The following is an 18329-nucleotide window of genomic DNA, read 5'->3' as shown; positions in this document are numbered from 1 at the left end:
TGTATTATAACCTTGCCTTGGTGCTGTTCACTGCTGCAGAATCAGGAAAAGTGTCAGAGACGACAGTTGGTGATAATTGGTAGCATTGATCAATGATTATTAGCCGAGCTTACCAGTTTCTGTCCATATCACAAAACATTATTCACAAAGGAACAAATTGCATTAAAGTGAATGAAATAATGAATCCTGTAGGGGAATTTCTTTAGCTTTATCTTATATTATATTTTGTCATTGCATTGTGCAGTAAAATAAATATTTCACAATCTAGCAATAAATGAAAGGTCAGAAACAAGATTTGTTTTCTCATATCTTGAAAAAATATTCAATGATTTGGCATAAATTTAAAGTTAACTTAATTAATACCCTACAATACTGCATGAAAAATAGCTGTTTATATATAGGAAAAAAGGTATGCTACCATTTATTAACCAGAATATCATTATACAAGAGGCATGAAACCTCTATGCATCTGTTCCCGGGTGATTTCTTTTTAAAACTCTGTCGTTTAGAAAAGTTAGCTATAATAAAAACTGATTCGCAACAGTTCTTGGATCTTTAATGTATCAGGATAGGTTCCAACAAATGCACATGTTTATGGTCATTTAGAAAATAAATGGAGGGTATTCAGTAAATCTTTTGTTTATTATTTAAAACCAGAACTAGTTTCACATATAGACACCACGTACTGCAACCAATCCTATATATCTTAATTAAAAATAAATTTAGTTGCAGTGTATGGAGCTGTTGTTAAAACAGATTAATCTACGTTTTCCTGAAGGCTCAGCTTGTTAAGGAGGTGAATAGCTGAGTTATATACAACAGGAGGTTCTGCCTGTTTCTGCTGAGTTAGCTGATTTCAACATTCCTGAGCTAAAAAGGGGAAAAATAGCTAGCATACCCACTCCTCGGTGCTATTCGTCCACAACACTCCCTATTTGCTGGCTGTGCATGTGCGTGGCTATCATGTGAAACAGGAATCTGGTTTGAGTGTGACTTCCCCCTCCATGTTAAATAGCCTGCTGCCCATCACTGTCTAGACTTAAATGTGAGAGTAGCCACTTGGACGAGATATGACAGGAAAAAATTGGAGAAAGGTGGATAAGAAAATTATAAAAATTAAAATGAATTTACAGATTCTGAGTTTTTTTCTGAACAGTTGAAGAATTACTACAAATTATAAAAATTAAAAATGAAAATTGGGTAACTCACTTATAAAAGAATAATGCATTCTGAAATATTCAGCATAGTCATTATTGTCAGTAAGTTCAATTGAAGAAGCATTTCAGTGATTAAATTTGATCTGTACTTCATGAGTCATGGACTGTAGAAATGTGAAGCAGTACAAGAATGAATTTAAGACACTAAATTTATCGTCAAATGTATTTGCTGCAGTTGCCGGTTACCTTTGAAAAATTGCCAGTGGTACTTCCATTTTCTGCAAAGCTATGAAGTAAATGATGCCTCATGACAAGGAGAGGATGTTCTGTCATCAAAGCCTGATTTCCTTTTGGAACCAAGTTTGATCTGATGAAACTTGATTTGAAAAGGAAGTGCGTACAGTATGTTTGAAAACCTTATGTCCTGTGAGCATAGAATCATAGAAAGGTTACAGCACGGAAGGAGGCCATTCGGCCCATCGAGTCTACGCCGGCTCTATGTAGAGCAATCCAGATAGTCCCACTCCCCCGCTCTATCCCCGTAGCCCTGCAAATTTATTCTTTTCAAGTACTTATCCAGTTCCCTTTAGAAGGCCATGATTGAATCTGCCGCCACCACCCCCTTGGGCAGTGCATTCCAGATCCTAACCACTCTCTGTGTAAAATAGTTTTTCCTCATGTCACCTTTGGTTCTTTTGCCAATCACCTTAAATCTATGTCCTCTGGTTCTTGACCCTTCTGTCAATGGGAACAGTTTCTCTCTATCTACTCTGTCCAGACCCTTCATCATTTTGAATACCTCCATCAAATCTCCTCGCAACCGCCTCTGTTCCAAGGAGAACAACCCCAGCTTCTCCAGTCTATCCACGTAACTAAATTCCTTCATCCCTGGAATCATTCTAGTAAATCTCTTCTGCACCCTCTCTAAGGCCTTCACACCTTTACTAAAGTGCGGTACACAGAACTGGACACAATACTCTAGTTGTGGCCGAACCAGTGTTTTATAAAGATTCATCATGACTTCCATACATTTGTACTCTATGCCTCTAATAATAAAGCCCAGGATCCCATATAATGTTTAACCGCTTTCTCAACCTGTCCTGCCACCTTCAATGATTTGTGCACATATACCCCCAGATCTCTCTGTTCCTGTACTCCTTTTAGAGTTGTGCGCACTAGTTTATATTGCCTCTCCTCGTTCTTCCCATCGAAATGTATCACTTCGCACTTTTCTGTGTTAAATTTCATCTGCCACGTGTCCGGCCATGCCACCAGCCTGTCTATATCCTCTTGAAGTCTATCACTATCCTCCTCACTGTTTACTACCCTTCCAAGTTTTGTGTCATCTGCAGATTTTGAAATTGTGCCCTGTACACCCAAGTCCAAGTCATTAATATATATCAAGAAAAGCAGTGGTCCCCGAACCGATCCCTGGGGAATACCACTGTACACCTCCCTCCAGTCCGAAAAACAACCATTCACCACTACTCTCTGTTTCCTGTCCCTTAGCCAATTCTGTATCCGGTTGCTTCTGCCCCCTTTACTCCATGGGCTGCAATCTTGATGTCAAACCTACCATGTGGCACTTTATCAAATGCCTTTTGAAAGTCCATATACACCACATCAACTATATTGTCCTCATCTACCCTCTCTGTTACCGCATCAAAAAACTCTATCAGGTTAGTTAAACACGATTTGCCTTTAACAAATCTGTGCTGGCTTTCTCTAATCAATCCACATTCGTCCAAGTGACTGTTAATTCTGTCCCGGATTATCGTTTCTAAAAGTATCCCCACCACTGTGGTTAAACTGACTGGCCTATAGTTGCTGGCACCACCCCCCTATCTACAGAGAGAACAACTATGCAATGCATGCACCAATTTAGTTATCATTTAAAGATAATTTACATCTAACCATTATCAGTTTAATTGTAATTACTAGTATAATGTGGTATGAACAGAACTTGAAATGAAAAACTATGGTTTGCAACTTATGTTTGTAATGGTGATGACCCTACATTGTCCGTGAGTTATTTGTCAACCTACTTGCAGGATGCAAATCAAAAATCCAGGTTTTTCACTATTCATTGTGTGTAATATTAATGGTGCAAATTTTAATTGAAAAAGAAAACAAGAAGAGGTTAATTAGAAAAAGGGTGAAAAGACTGGGTGAGCAAAATTCAAATGTTTAAAGCTTTTTAATCTTGCATATTCCCCACCCTTTTATCTGGTTGTGGGAAATATGCTCATCATGCAAAAAACAGTTCTGACTCCTTGGGAAGACAATTTTTGCTTCAGCTTATTTGTTTCTTAGCTCCAGCATTGAATTTGTTGCCAGCATTGTTCTCTTCATTCCATGGACCTGGCTGGATAGGTAGTGTAGGCTTTCTTTTTTGGAGGTCATTGAGTTCCTAAGAAATTCTGCTTAACTTTTCCTTTTCAGGGGATGCTTTAAAAGAAACTAAAAAGAAGGAAAAGTAAACTGGTAAACTTTGTCCTCAGATTTTTAATCTTTTTTTGAATTGACAGTATGGCTGCCTCTAATCAAGTGAAGGATCTTAAGCATTGCAAAGGTTATAATAGCCTATTCTTAGTAGCAGATGAGCATTAAATACGTAAAGTGCCTATCACTGGATCACAGCTAGCATTGATAATTGCAGCATCTGTCCCATTCTCTAAGTGCACCTGCATTCCTATTATCTTGCATGAGAGGAGATAAACCAAAAAAACTAAAAAAGCATCAGAAGAAGTGAACACTCAAAAGAAATGACTGGAGGCTTTGATTTAGTGATTTCCAATACTGTATCCTCATTGGCATAAAGCACTACAGGCAACCCAGTACTTAGTGTCTCTGTATCTATGGGTACCAAGAGCTAACTGGGTATGGGAACCAAATTAGCACCTATCCAAAATTGGTACTGGTCTCAGACCAGTACAATACAACACTGTTACTCCAACAACAATGGGTGCTGGAGACCTACTGGTGCTAGGACTACCCAGTATCAAGTGTGTCAGAAAGCTCTCTAGCAGGATCAGTACCAACCTAGCTCCTCGTACATTGTACCAATTGATGTAAATGGCCATCTAATGAAAGTATTGACACCAAGGACACTTTCCCATGTATGCAAGATTGGGCACAACCTTATAATCCTAACTGGGACAGTGGGCCAGAAATCGCTCACCTCCAGACGCCGTTGCATAATGGCGTCCTCTCTCCACCGGCGAATCCATGAAGCAAGTTCACGAATGCGTACATGTACATTAAAACTCAGAAATCGTGAACCTGCTCCCATTGGTTCGCTGGCAGTTTGACAGCTGCGAATTAAAGAGGCATGGTACACTACAATCACCGAAATCATTCAAAAATCGTAAACTTACCCATCTGTCCAGCTGGAAGGAAAATACGTACGCCACCAAAAGGTACACTGAAAAATACCAGTTCTACACTATCTTTCAAAAGCGCAATGGCTCCTAATGACTGTGGAAAAAAAATTAAATTAAAAAAATGCAGAATGTCATATTACTCTTAATTTTTGATCATTAAAAAAAGTTTTAAAAATTTAACTTCTGTCTGTTTCATTAAATTAAATCATTTGCTTGGCTTCTTATAAGATATGTTAAATTTTTATTTACACTGACGTACAGAAGTTTACTATAAATGAATGATTTCTACTTGCCTGCTTGTGGGCGTAGCTTCCATTCCCACAGACATTTCCCATGCGAATCAACCCACGCTGTTCAGAGGCTGGGCTGATGTCGCAATTTTTTTCAAAGCTTCAAAATCACGCAAGTCTATGCCACAGATCTGCGGTAAGTAAATTGGTCCATTTTAGTTGCGGGAACTGCTGCGAATGTTGCCGCGCTGATATGAGCAATTTCCGGCCCAATGATTCTTATTGGCAACATGGCCCCCTGGGACCTCTAACTTAGACGACTCTCTCAACTCCTTCCTGGAACAATCTGTGGGAGAAAACATCACTAGCCCTTCAGTGCCACAGTAGCAACAGGCAACAGCTCCTGCGCTAGTTCCTTCATACGCTCTACTACCTGGTCACTCAATTAAATCAGTGGTATACTGACCCAGAAGTCTTCAGACTTGGAGGACGCCCAGCCAAAATATAGATTCCTCCATGACAAAAACTGAATCATTCATGTTTGGGTTGAATTTATTGGACAGATCATTCTCCTTGTTTGAGAGTAGTCCATGTCCCTGCGCTAAGTCACCACCCAGGGGCTCTTGTGCCTGATTTACCCTGTTCAATTTCCACCATGTGGAAGGAGGATTCCCTGACGGCAGGAAAGAGGAGAGAGTCATGAGGAACTGCTATCAGAAAGTCTCCTAGAATAAAACTGTAAACATATGTAAACTTATATAGTCCTTTTCCAAATCTCCTGCAGATCCTCATTTTTTTTCAGGATTAGTCATGCAAGTAATTCTCTAGGATGTAATTGGGGTAATTTGGGGAATATGCACAAATGATCAGGCAGATGAGATATACTGCTGTGATAAAAGCATAGTCCACTGGTTGGTTTCCTGGACTACATGTCAACAAACATTTTGTTAATTGAATGTGTTTTGTAAGCCTGTCAAAATTGGCTGTGAATGACAATCTTCAAAAACATTGCTGCTGCTTCAAAGTGTTCCAATGTATGAATGGGCAGGTTTGGTGGCCACTTGTTGGTTGTGTTTCTCATGCTGCCACATGTGTTGGGATATTCAAGTTCTGTAAGCAGCTGTTTATGTATTGCTATTAGAGATTGGATCTTTTCAAAACTTGCCAGGAGGAACCGAGCGAACAGACCCCTTTAAACTGTCATCCCAGCTGTTTGTATTGCAAATTTCTAATTAGAAGCTCATAGTCCTAAAAATTACAGAAGGATGCCATTTGGCCGCTAGTGAAAATGGTGCTGTTTGCTTTTGCTTCTGTGAATCGTTTTAACTGTGAATAAATTTGATTGTAATTTTTAGCTTATACAAAGTGGTCTGGTATTGTGATATTTCCTGCTTCCTAATTGACAGGAGACATAGTAGGCATCCCATGTGGTCTTCAGTATGCAATTATCTATGATTGGGTTACAGAGTAAAAGAATTCAGTTTGTAGATGATTGTCTGCTTATGGAAACTGTCATCAAGCTATGTGCATGACAAAAGGTGGTGGGAAAAGTACAAAATACACCACCGTGAGTTAGCAAACCATTATATTGTACCCCCTCGTCACGCACATCATGGTTATCCCTTGGGTTCTGTCCTCATTTGAGAAATCCTCCACTTAAGATATTGGCCCAGAATTTGCTGTCAAAATAACGATTAGACTTAATGGCGCTTACTGTTATTCATGCGCAAATCATATAGCAACTTCAGGCGAGGGCAGATGCGCAGGTAAACGCGGAAATCCAAAAGTTGCTGTCCGAGATGTGCCTCTCCACCATTAGCTTCACGAAAATGACATCTTGCTGTCTGTCTCACCATTGAAGTGCATTGAACGGCATGATGTTCCTGTATTTGCACGGTAGCTACGAACTAGACTTGCCTCAGAAAGTTAAGTCTTGTCCATTCCAGTGTAAGTACCCTTTTAAGGAAGTGATAAGTGTTAATTACTACTAGTCAACCCCTCTGGCACTGAAAATTAACTATTACAAGTGTGGAGTCTCATTCCTTCAGGTTTTAATTGTTGTTGGAGATTTTAAAAATGTAAATGTTTTTTTCATTTCCTTTTTGTCTTTTTTTTCTCTCTCTCTTAATCCAATCTTTCTTTCCCTCTCTTTATTTCTCTTTCTGTACCTGATTTGACGTTGAATTCACCCACTCTAAGTTACATTTCCTTCTCCGTCCTTGCGCTGTTAATTTCTCAATCCTTCAATCTGATTGGTTAAGGAGATACACAGTTGCTTGCCTTGTTCACTCAGATCCCAGATGCCCTGTAGAGGGCGCCGTACAGTTTCCATCTCGCACTTCCCGCAACTTGCTATGCAAGATATCATGACGATTAAATGGGCAAGGGCAAGTCTAACTAATAGCGGGCACCGTTTGTTGCCTTGCTACAGCAAATTCTGGGCCATTGTTAAAAATTTTTGAGTTCCCTTCAGATATTCCCGTGGGTTCAAAGTCATTTCTGTAAACAGAACCTATGTCCCTTATGATGAGGAGTTTGCCCAAATTGTTCAGTAACTAGTTATACAATAGCGTGACCCCTTGTTTGTATAACAAGGGGATTATGCTATTGTATAATTAGATCCTGGTACGTGTCCTCACATGTACTTCTCCAGTCTTCTGAAAGGCACACTGATTGATTGATTAATAGGTACAAATTTTTTTTGCTGCTTTATTTTACAGTCGGCAGGTGAGTGCACAGAATAACCATTACATCAAATTGCACCTTTAACTTAACGATGGGGGAAATTCAGTAGCAAAAATAATAAAACACACCATACTGTCTCTATTAGGAGGCTAAGTAACAGCTTACTTTAGTCAACCCTTTTCACTCAGTTAGATCAAGGTTTGCTCCGAGTTTGGTTGGTTTTCTTGAGGTGGAATCGCTTAAGCTCTTGCCTGCCTCTCTCAGCAGAGCTTACCAACTGACCTCTAATATGTGTTCCCCATTCTTTTGTTCCCGATCTGGACAGGAAATTGAGGGCTTGACCTCCGACTCCTTCACTATTCAGGAGTTGGCAAGTATAACTGAGTCTTATCGGCTATTGTCCTCCTGTATGGGGGTTTTTAATAACTAACGCCTGCTGTTTTGCAAAATGAATAGGGCTAACCCAACACAACAGCCTGAATGGTTCAATGATGGGAGAGGTTTTCTAGGTTTTACTGGGCTATTTGGCCAACATATGGACAGGCTCAATGAACTTGACATTTTCATCATGCATGAAAAAGTACACTGCTTTGCAAAGAAAACTTTTTGCTTCGGAATAGCGATGGGCTTCAAGACAATGTAACTAGGTGCCTGACATTGTCTTCTGTTTTAATGAACTGCAAAATGTCCTAGAAGCTAAAGATTTAATTCTAGGGCATTCATCTCAGCTTTGCACAAAATTAGTGAATATTTTCCTGAAAGATAGGCAAATGAATTGCTGGATTTTGCCTGGGTTTGAAATCCGTTTTCAGAGAATTTCTTATTTAAAAGTCATGTCTCTTGATCGGTTCTGGCACTCAATTCAAAAAGAGTTCTCTGAGTTGTCTCAAAGAGCCTTTGGAATACTTGTCCACTTTGCCTCAACTTAGATATGTGAAGTGGGATTTCCTTCACTTATTTACATCAAAAACAAGTATTGAAGCTGATTGAATGTAGAAATTGATTTGCAATTGAAACTCTATTATCAAACCAAAATTCTGCAAATTGTGCGCTAGCAAACAGGCACATCTTACTCACTGATATAAGGGTGAGCCATCAAGTGTTCCTTTGTGTTCACGTTTATTCAGTTGTATAGTACTGGTGCTGTGCTATTTATGTTGCTTTCTGTCTTAGCAATATGTTGTTAGCCAAGAAAATAAAATCCTCTCTATGCAAAAAATAAACAGGTTGAAATTGGTCTTCGCGTGCAGAGAGAAACAGGCTCATAGCGAATCGGCAGCCCGTTTTACACCGCACCTGACTTCAATGGAAAAGAAAATTGCCTGCAGTGTAAAATGGGATGCCGATTCACTATCGCCCACTTTGCACTACTGGTGAAGACTACCTTCACCTCCACTTTCTTAAAAAGAGGGAGGTGCGCATGGTGCATGAATCTCCGAAGGGGGGCTCAGCAAAAAAAAGTTTGGGAAACTCTGTTTTTGGGTGGTATTAAATCACTATTTTAGTTTCTCCTAATTCCTCAGTTGTATATTTGGTATGCTGTAATGGTGTGGAGAATGTGGAATGAAAAAGAGATGGGTTATTTACCTTGGTAGAGCCATCTCCACTTTCTAAATAATAGTATTCTCCGTAACACCTTGAACACCATTGAGTCATCCATATAGGCCATTCTAAGTGTTACAGACCTGACCTGGAGTATTGCGTACAGTTTTGGTCTCCTTATCTAAGGAAGGATACACTTGCCTTGGAGGTGGTGCAACGAACTCACTAGATTAATTCCTGGGATGAGAGGTTGAGTAGAATGGGCCTATACTCTCTGGAGTTTAGAAAAATGAAAGGTGATCTCATTAAAACATATAAGATTATGAGGGGGCTTGACAGGGTAGATGCTGAGCGATTGTTTCCCCTGGCTAGAGAGTCTAGAACTAGGGGGCATAGTGGCAGGATAAGGGGCCGGCCGTTCAAGACTGAAATGAGGAGGAATTTCTTCATGTAGAGGGTTGTGAATCTTTGGAATTCTCTACCCCAGAGGGCTGTGGATGCTGAGTCATTCAATATATTCAAGGCTGAGATAGATAGATTTTTGGACTCTCAGGGAATCAAGGGTTATGGGGATTAGGTGGGAAAGTGGAGTAGAGGTCGAAGATCAGCCATGATCTGATTGAATGGCAGAGCAGGCTCGAGAGGCCGTATGGCCTTCTCCTGCTCCTATTTCTTATGTTCTTAGGGGTAGGGAAATCTTAATGAGTTGCTGTAGCCCAGCTCAAACTGCTGTACTGGCAGGGTACCTGCCTTTTTAAGGAGTAGGAACAGCCAATCATGTGTTCGCACTTGTGCAGATGATGTTGAGACGTTCTTCGTTTGCTGAGCACTTTGTCCCTACGAACCTTTTGGTGCAATGAGAATTCTTTTATTCAAAAAAATCAAGAAGGTCTTTTTTAATTCAAAATGTACTGTAAGTACATACTTTAGTTACGAACGTTAAATTTTGCAGTAATAAAGCTATTCCTGACAGGAGTAGCTTTGTTACTGTACTGTTGTCAAATTCAATTTAATGTTATGTCAGCCTGAAAACTTTCAAAACCATCCAGCGCAAGGAGATGGTAATTTCCCTGGGCCTGTTGGTGTTCTAAAGTTTTGTTTGAGATAACATTATTAAATTACTATTTTCATTAATTCTGTGGTGTTGTAATTAGATTTACCTTAAATATTATGGCCAAGAACTTACTTACCTTGGACGCCGCTCCGTAACGGCAGCCATCCCAACTGCCGTTGAATCGATCGGAGTAAGTTCGCAAATGCGCACATGCGCATTAAAGCCCGGAAATTGTGAACTTGCTCTGATTGGTTCAACGATGTTTTGACTGTCCCGAATTAAAAAGCCAACTACGTCACAATCACCAAACAATCGTAAACTTACCCATCTGCCGAGCTGGAATGAGGATACTTGCACCTCGAGAAGGTACGCTTGAAAATACCAGCCCTACACTACCTTTTAAAAGTGTGGAGACTTATAATGACTGCAAAACAACAAAAAGTTAAATTTTAAAAATATAGAGTGTCTAATTATTCCTATTTCAATATTTTTGATCATTAAAAAAAATTACATTTTTTAAAACTTTTAATTTCTGTATGTTTCAGTACATTATAAATCATTTCCTTGCCTTTTTATAATAAGGTACGTTATTATGTTACATTTTTATTTAGACTAACATAGGGAATGTCACTTTACATTTATGAATTTAACTTGCTTGCTTGTGGGCAGGGCTGCAGTCCCACAGTGTTTCCGTGCGCACATGGCCTGCACTGATATCGGAACGCATCACTGAGGAAGATCTCGGTGTCCAGCAAATTTACGTCGTGGACCACGCAGTAAGCACATTTGTACTTTTTATCCGCAGGAGGAGCGGAAAGCCTTGCCGTGCTGGTTGGAGCAAGCTCCGGCCCAATGAATAATAATTGAAGTTGATTATTAAGCAACACACCATGCCAAAGAATCAGTTATTTAACTTTTGTGAAAGAAGTTGAGACGAAGGAAGTACGGCACCTTTAATCTCCTGGAGAACTTGTGCTGGTTGTAGCACCCATATTAAAACCATGGCTGATATCAGCTAAATTAGCACAGAACATGGATTTAACCAGAGACTTTCGTGTTCTGTATGGCTCAGCTAATCACTGCTGTAACCAGCTGAATGATTGTGGGAACTCCTTTTTACATTTATGCATAACTTTTCATTGTCATTATGCGCACATCTGGGTCATATGTGCTTGCAGCAGTCACCTACACACGTTTGCTACTTGGTACGTTATTGTTAAAACTGCTGCACTTATGTGTTCGAATCTTTTGATATATGCCAACAGTACTCAGATTTTTTTCATCACAGTACAACTACTACTTATGTTAAATAGTGCCTTTAGAGTAGTGAATGTCCTAAAATACTTCACAGAGACGAAACAGGTACTGAGCTGTAGTAGGGGAGTTAGGAGAGATGACGGAAAGTAAGATCAAAAAGATAGCTTTGGAGGAGCCTTTTAAAGATGGGTGAGAAATACGAAGAAGGACAAAGCAGGCACATCATCCACTAGTCTAAGTGTCCACCCACTCTACCACTGTGGCTTTAGCGTGTACTATCTATAGTATTTACTGCAGCATCTTGCCAAAACTTCTTCTGCAGCAGCCACCAAACCCAAGACCTTCACCACCTAGAAAGGGCAGCAGATGCATGGGAACACCTCCACCTCTTAATTTTCTCCTCCAAGTCACATGCCATCCTGACTTGGACATATATCACCATTCGTTCATCGTCGCTGGATCAAAATCCTGGAACTCCTTACCTAACAGCTTTGTGGGAGTGCCGTCACCACATGGATTGCAGCAGTTCAACAAGATGGCCCACCACCTTTGCAGTGCAACCAGGGATGAGCAACAAATACTGACCTTACCAGTGATGCCCACATCCCGATAATGAATTTAAAAAAGCACACCCAACCATTTTAATGTTTTTTTAAGTACTACAACGATATGTGTATCTTTGCATGCAACGACAACTTGCATTTATTTCGTGCCTTCGATGTAGAAAGAAGTCCCAAGGTGCTTCACAAAGGTGTAAGGAAAAAAAAGGATGCTAGGCCAAAGAAGGAGGTATGAGGAGGGGTGACCCAAAACTTGTAGCAAGAGACGGATTTTAAGGAGGGTCTTAAAAGAGGAGAGGATGATGGCAAGGTGGAGGGTGAAGGGAGGGTGGAATGCACTAAAGGCCACAATGAAGAGTTCAGGAGATGGGGTGTTGTCGGGATGGAGGAAGTTAGAGATAGGGAGGAGTGAGGCCACGAAGAGATTTAAACACAAGGAAGATAATTTTAAATTGGAGGCGGTGGGGAATCGGGAGTCATTGTTGGTCAGCAAGGGCGGCTGATGGGTAAGCAGAAGGTGGTGTGGGGTAGGATGTGGGCAGCAAAGTTTTGGAGGAGCTGAACTTTATGGAGAGTGGGGGATGGGAGGTGAGTCAGGAGAGCATTGGAATAGTCGAGTCTGGAGGTGACAAAGGCAAGAATATGGGTTTCAGGGAAAGGAGGGCTGAGCCAGGGATGAAAATGGGCGATGTTAATAAGGTAGAAATAGGCGGTCTTTATGATGCAGCAATGTTAAGTTGTATATATCAAAAGATCTTATAGAATACTTTCGTAGTTCAAAGTTAACTAACTTCAAAAACTAATTGACCATGTTTTGAAACCATGTTGTGAAACTCATTGAAGTGTATGAATAATGGCTGTATTTTTGAAGAAAATTACATGCTAAATTTATTAACTTAGTAATATTTTGGGTCGTAGAAGGAATAAAAAATACCTGCAGGGTAAATGTGGGTGCAGCAAAAACCACATGAAATTATAGTCATTAAATGGATAAAAGAAACAGTTATTCATACAGATAGTAGACTTTCATACAGATTGTCATATCGGTTCTGAATTCACAAGCCGGGTTATTTATGAAACAACATTATAAAATTATATAATTTTTCATGAATTTTATCTCAGAAGCTTCCCTTCTATGGCTGGTGTGGCTCTTTATAAAGCTTGTTTAACTGTTCTGTCCATGCATCCAGTACTGATATGAGGTGTAGAATAACGTTCATCCACTAAATGAGGTGTTTTCTTATCCAGTTAACTTAAATATTTTGAATTAATTGGAACGTATTAACTACTTACTGCTCTGTGTACAGAAACAACAAATGCAATGCTCAACTATGTTATGATGCTCAACTCTATTATGATAAAAGTATTATCTAAAATTTGGAGGGTAATCTTCCCATTTTAGCAAATTTGCACAAACTGTAGGTTGTAGCAAGGTGGATTCTGCAAAATGTTTCTTTTAAGTTGATTCTGTTGAGAGGTGGGGAGGATTAATAAATAAGACTTTATTTATGTAATATCCAATATGCAGCTATTTAACTTTGTTGAGTGATTAGTTTAGCATGAGGTTCTACTTTGAGTTGTCCAATCTATTGCCACTGACGTACTTTTTCCACTTTATCACTCATGCGCACACACATGAAGCTATCCTAAAATGTTATTAGTTGTGTGGCATAAGGTGAGAACTGCTGTCATAAGTAAAGTGGGCCAAGAAGCTCTTATGATAGAAACCATACACTCAGTAATGAGACTGAGAAGCTACATGGTTTCTTCAGATGTCTGAAGAGTAATGCTTGATTTAAAAAAAACATTATTTATGGAGTTAGAATAGGCCAAATTTCTGAATTGGAACGAGTGTAGAAAAACCTTGTTTTGGGTCTGTCTTTTGGGAAATTAAAAATGTTCTTTGGGTGGAGTGGGGGGGAATGGACTTTCCAATCCATATTTATTCTCATGGCAAATAGCAGGATCAGATGTGAGTGAGCGGGAGTTTGGGAACTGGAGTTGTCACGTTAGAAACTGAACATTTTGGGATGTTTCATTGCTTGGAGTTTTATGATAGCTAATGGAAATATTACTTTTTTTTTAACCCAAGCATTGCTCAGATGAAATTCCAAGTGTTCTTGACAGTTGAAACTAATGCTTTCCATGAACAAGAGCTGTTTGGAAATGAGCATGCATAGCAAATGGTTTAACTACTTAACTAACGATGATTCTGGAATGGACTTGCCATAAGATATACTAATTTATCTGTTTGTGTGTTTATGGACAAATGTAAGGAGTCGTACAACACCAGGTTATAGTCCAACAGCTTTATTTGAAATCACAAGCTTTCGGAGCTTTGCTCCTTCGTCACTTCACCTGACGAAGGAGCAAAGCTCCAAAAGCTTGTGATTTCAAATAAAGCTGTTTGACTATAACCTGGTGTTGTGCGACTCCTTACATTTGTCCACCCCAGTCCATCACTGGCATCTCCACATCATGTGTTTATGGAATCATTTTTGATCTATTTTTGGCATGAATGCTCTACCGTATGGAACAATTAACAGTTATAGACTCCAGCCATGGAGCAAATGGGAAGCACTACCAATGCTACTGCCAAAAAGCACAAACTTTCACTGCTGCCAGCATTTACAACAGAAAAGAAAGCCCACTGGTTTTGCCTGGAGTGGAGATGCCCTTTGAATTTATGTGACAAATAAAATCACTGCTTGCTTCTCTTTCTAAAGGAGAGTTGAAATGAGAGAGAATGAGAAAGGGTAAAAGGCAATGAGAGATGGAGGACATGTGCGATAAAGGGATAGAGGAAATGGGAGTGGTAATGAGTGGGTTAGTGTGTGAAGGAGAGAGAGAAAAAAAACTGCGAGAGGAATATGAGAGTAAAATCCAGATTTCAAGTAAATAATTGTAAACAAAGCAAATCAAAAGGCTAGGTTTAAAAATGTCTTGCATAATATATTTGTACCTACAGTGAAAATATTAGTAGACATACTAAAATACTATATTCAAAAGTTGTGGCTCTTTGTCACTCGTTTATTTTTCTGGCTATTTAGTGTTGAAAGGCTGGCCATTCTTGCATTAAAAGAATATTGGTAAACGAAGCTGACAGCTGAAGTCTGCATTCAACAGCAGCAAAATAAAAAGTTTTTTTTTCCACTTAGACGTCTGAAGTGGACAGTCTTGCAGTTATAGTTGCACTAGATTTGCAGATATTTTTTGAGTATGTGGGCTACCTGACACTAAAACTTGTCTGTTAAATTCCTGGCAAGTTTTGTTCTTGGATTGAGTGGAGTGCCCATGTTGGAGGAGTTTTCTACCACATGGGAGTACACCTTCTGTCTGCTGGTCAGAGTGCTATTATTGATGGTTACCAAGATGTTTGCATGTGGATTGCAGTGCTGTCTTTACTTATGGAGGAAGCTAAAAAGGAAGAGCTTTGGATATGGGTCATGATTTGTTTTTTTTGTTTTAGTTGTGCTTGCAGTTTACTGTAACTTTAACAAATGTGTGGAGATGCCGGTGATGGACTGGGGTTGACAATTGTAAACAATTTTACAACACCAAGTTATAGTCCAACAAATTTATTTTAAATTCCACAAGCTTTTGGAGGCTTCCTCCTTAGATGAACACCGTTCATCTGAGGAAGGAGGAAGCCTCCGAAAGCTTGTGGAATTTAAAATAAATTTGTTGGACTATAACTTGGTGTTGTAAAATTGTTTACATTTAACAAATATGTCCAAGCTCTCTTTTGAGTCTGCTAATTTTTTTTCCAGTTTAGTCCTAGCCTAGTTTGTGGGTTTTGTTTTTCACAAAATGGTTTCAGAATTCAAAACTGTTGGATTATTAAATTCTGACACAATATTTCTTGAGCTCATTATATTTAAACTTTTTTGATTTTTGCTCTCATCTCTTTCTAGATGCATGGTAATGGCAAATATCATATTCTTGTGCACAGAGCACATCTTTTTCCACAGCACACGTGCTATTTTGTATTTTTGGCACTTCACTTTTGTGGTGTTATTCATGGAGGATACGCTGGTTTCTTTACATATCTAGTAAATATTTATCTAGTGCCTTTTTTGAAGCACAGGATACACAGCTAGATGTCCCAGTTTGGACGAAAAGTAATGGGCATTTAGGAACATGGAGGCATCATGGGGTTAGCAGGACTAAAGGGATGCAGTTTTTATATGTCAGATCTGCAAACTTCAGTGCTGACTCAATTTAATTTTAAAAGTATAAGGAAATTAGCTTTGAGGTAACGACTAGATAAGTGGGAATGGGGTTGAGCAGTTTAAAATTTCCGTATGCAATGTTCATTTATTTGAATGCCAAAGAAACTGCTTAGGTTTGTCTTTACAGAGTGTGGTGTTTCTGTTCTGCAATGAATGGGTTGCAAAATATGACAACAGCTCTTTGATTATTGTACAGACATGCTATACAAGTAGACAGTGAAAATAGGTGACAGTTTGGAGGTGTGCACTGCAGGGAAGTGATAATTTTGGCACTTTGTGCCAGGTGTAAAATTTGCTGAGATAGTGACCTGGCTGAAAAAAAATTTGGTTTACATTGAAAATTGATACACATACAATGCAAAATTATGTGAATTATCTGATTTTGCAGCATAGCTGGTTATATTAATAAGTTTGCACTGTCCTTAAAATAAAAGATGTTTGGAAATTGGATGAATAAAGAATTTAATTTATGGAGCTTCTTTCACAAGTAGATGTTGCATATGGTGCATTTTTGTGCCTTTTAAAAATGTCTAATTGAGCAGGATAGCAGTTAAATGGCTTGTTTTACCCTGCTGTAATCAGCAAATCAAGCCTAGACAATGATTCCCACTCCAACATGATAATTAGAATGTTCAGTTCAGTGCCCAGCCATGAGAAAAAAATTGTAACCTTGCCTTGCTTGGAGAGAACTCAGGTTAACAATCCAAAGATCAGCATGAGGAAAGGTGCAGAAATCTGTATTGTTTCTGTGCTCTTTCATCTTTTCACCCTTCTATATATTTTTATGCTTCCTTTTGAGGCCTCTCTACACTATGCACTACTAATCATTCAAAAAAACTAGCCAGCTTATCTACTTCTGTCATTACTGTTGTGGAACTGGCTGCTATTAGGTGAACAACAGCAACTCATGATGTGGAGATGCCGGTGATGGACTGGGGTTGACAAATGTAAGGAATCTTACAACATCAGGTTATAGTCCAATTGTTTTATTTGAAAATCACAAGCTTTCGGAGGCTTTCTCCTTCGTCAGGTGAGTGTGGGAATCGGATTCCATGGAAGGTTGCTGCATTTATAGTCAGAGAACAATACCTGGTGATTACAGATAATCTTTCCAACTGCCCGTTGTCAAGGCAATCAAAGTGTTCAGACAGAGAGATGTTACCTGCAGGACCACCGAATACACAAACGGCCAGAACAAAAGACAGAGAGAGAGAGAGAGAAACATCCGAAAGGAAGAGAAAGACAGAGAATGACCCGTTGTATTAAAAATAGATAACTTTTTCGCTGGTGGGGTTACGTGTAGTGTGACATGAACCCAAGATCCCGGTTGAGGCCGTCCTCATGGGTGCGGAACTTGGCTATCAATTTCTGCTCGACGATTTTGCGTTGTCGTGTGTCTCGAAGGTCGCCTTGGAGAACGCTTACCCAAAGATCGGTGGCTGAATGTCCTTGACTGCTGAAGTGTTCCCCGACTGGGAGGGAACCCTCCTGTGGCGATTGTTGCGCGGTGTCCGTTCATCCGTTGTCGCAGTGTCTGCATGGTCTCGCCAATGTACCATGCTCCGGGGCATCCTTTCCTGCAACGTATGAGGTAGACAACGTTGGCCGACTCACAGGAGTATGAACCATGTACCTGGTGGGTGGTGTCCGCTCGTGTGATGGTGGTATCTGTGTTGATGATCTGGCATGTCTTGCAGAGGTTGCCGTGGCAGGGTTGTGTGGTGTCGTGGACGCTGTTCTCCTGAAAGCTGGGTAATTTGCTGCGAACAATGGTCTGTTTGAGGTTGGGTGGCTGTTTGAAGGCGAGTAGTGGAGGTGTGGGGATGGCCTTAGCGAGGTGTTCGTCGTCATCGATGACATGTTGAAGGCTGCGGAGAACATGGCGTAGTTTCTCCGCTCCGGGGAAGTACTGGACGACGAAGGGTACTCTGTTGGTTGCGTCAACAAGGGTACTCTGTTGGTTGGACGCAACCAACAGAGTACCCTTCGTCGTCCAGTACTTCCCCGGAGCGGAGAAACTACGCCATGTTCTCCGCAGCCTTCAACATGTCATCGATGACGACGAACACCTTGCTAAGGCCATCCCCACGCCTCCACTACTCGCCTTCAAACAGCCACCCAACTTCAAACAGACCATCGTTCACAGCAAATTACCCAGCTTTCAGGAGAACAGCGTCCACGACACCACACAACCCTGCCACGGCAACCTCTGCAAGACATGCCAGATCA

General features: G+C 40.1%; 1 protein-coding gene across 1 annotated transcript in view; it reads left to right on the top strand.

The window, feature by feature from the left end:
- LOC137333349 (early endosome antigen 1) overlaps nt 1-18329 on the top strand; it is a 586801-nt gene that overhangs the window by 93752 nt on the left and 474720 nt on the right. The window lies entirely within an intron of this gene.

Source organism: Heptranchias perlo, chromosome 16 (assembly GCF_035084215.1).
Source record: "Heptranchias perlo isolate sHepPer1 chromosome 16, sHepPer1.hap1, whole genome shotgun sequence".
Classification (NCBI taxonomy): Eukaryota; Metazoa; Chordata; class Chondrichthyes; order Hexanchiformes; family Hexanchidae; genus Heptranchias; species Heptranchias perlo.
The sequence above is the reverse complement of the archived record's forward strand: the minus strand, read 5'-3'. Positions and strand labels throughout refer to the sequence as shown.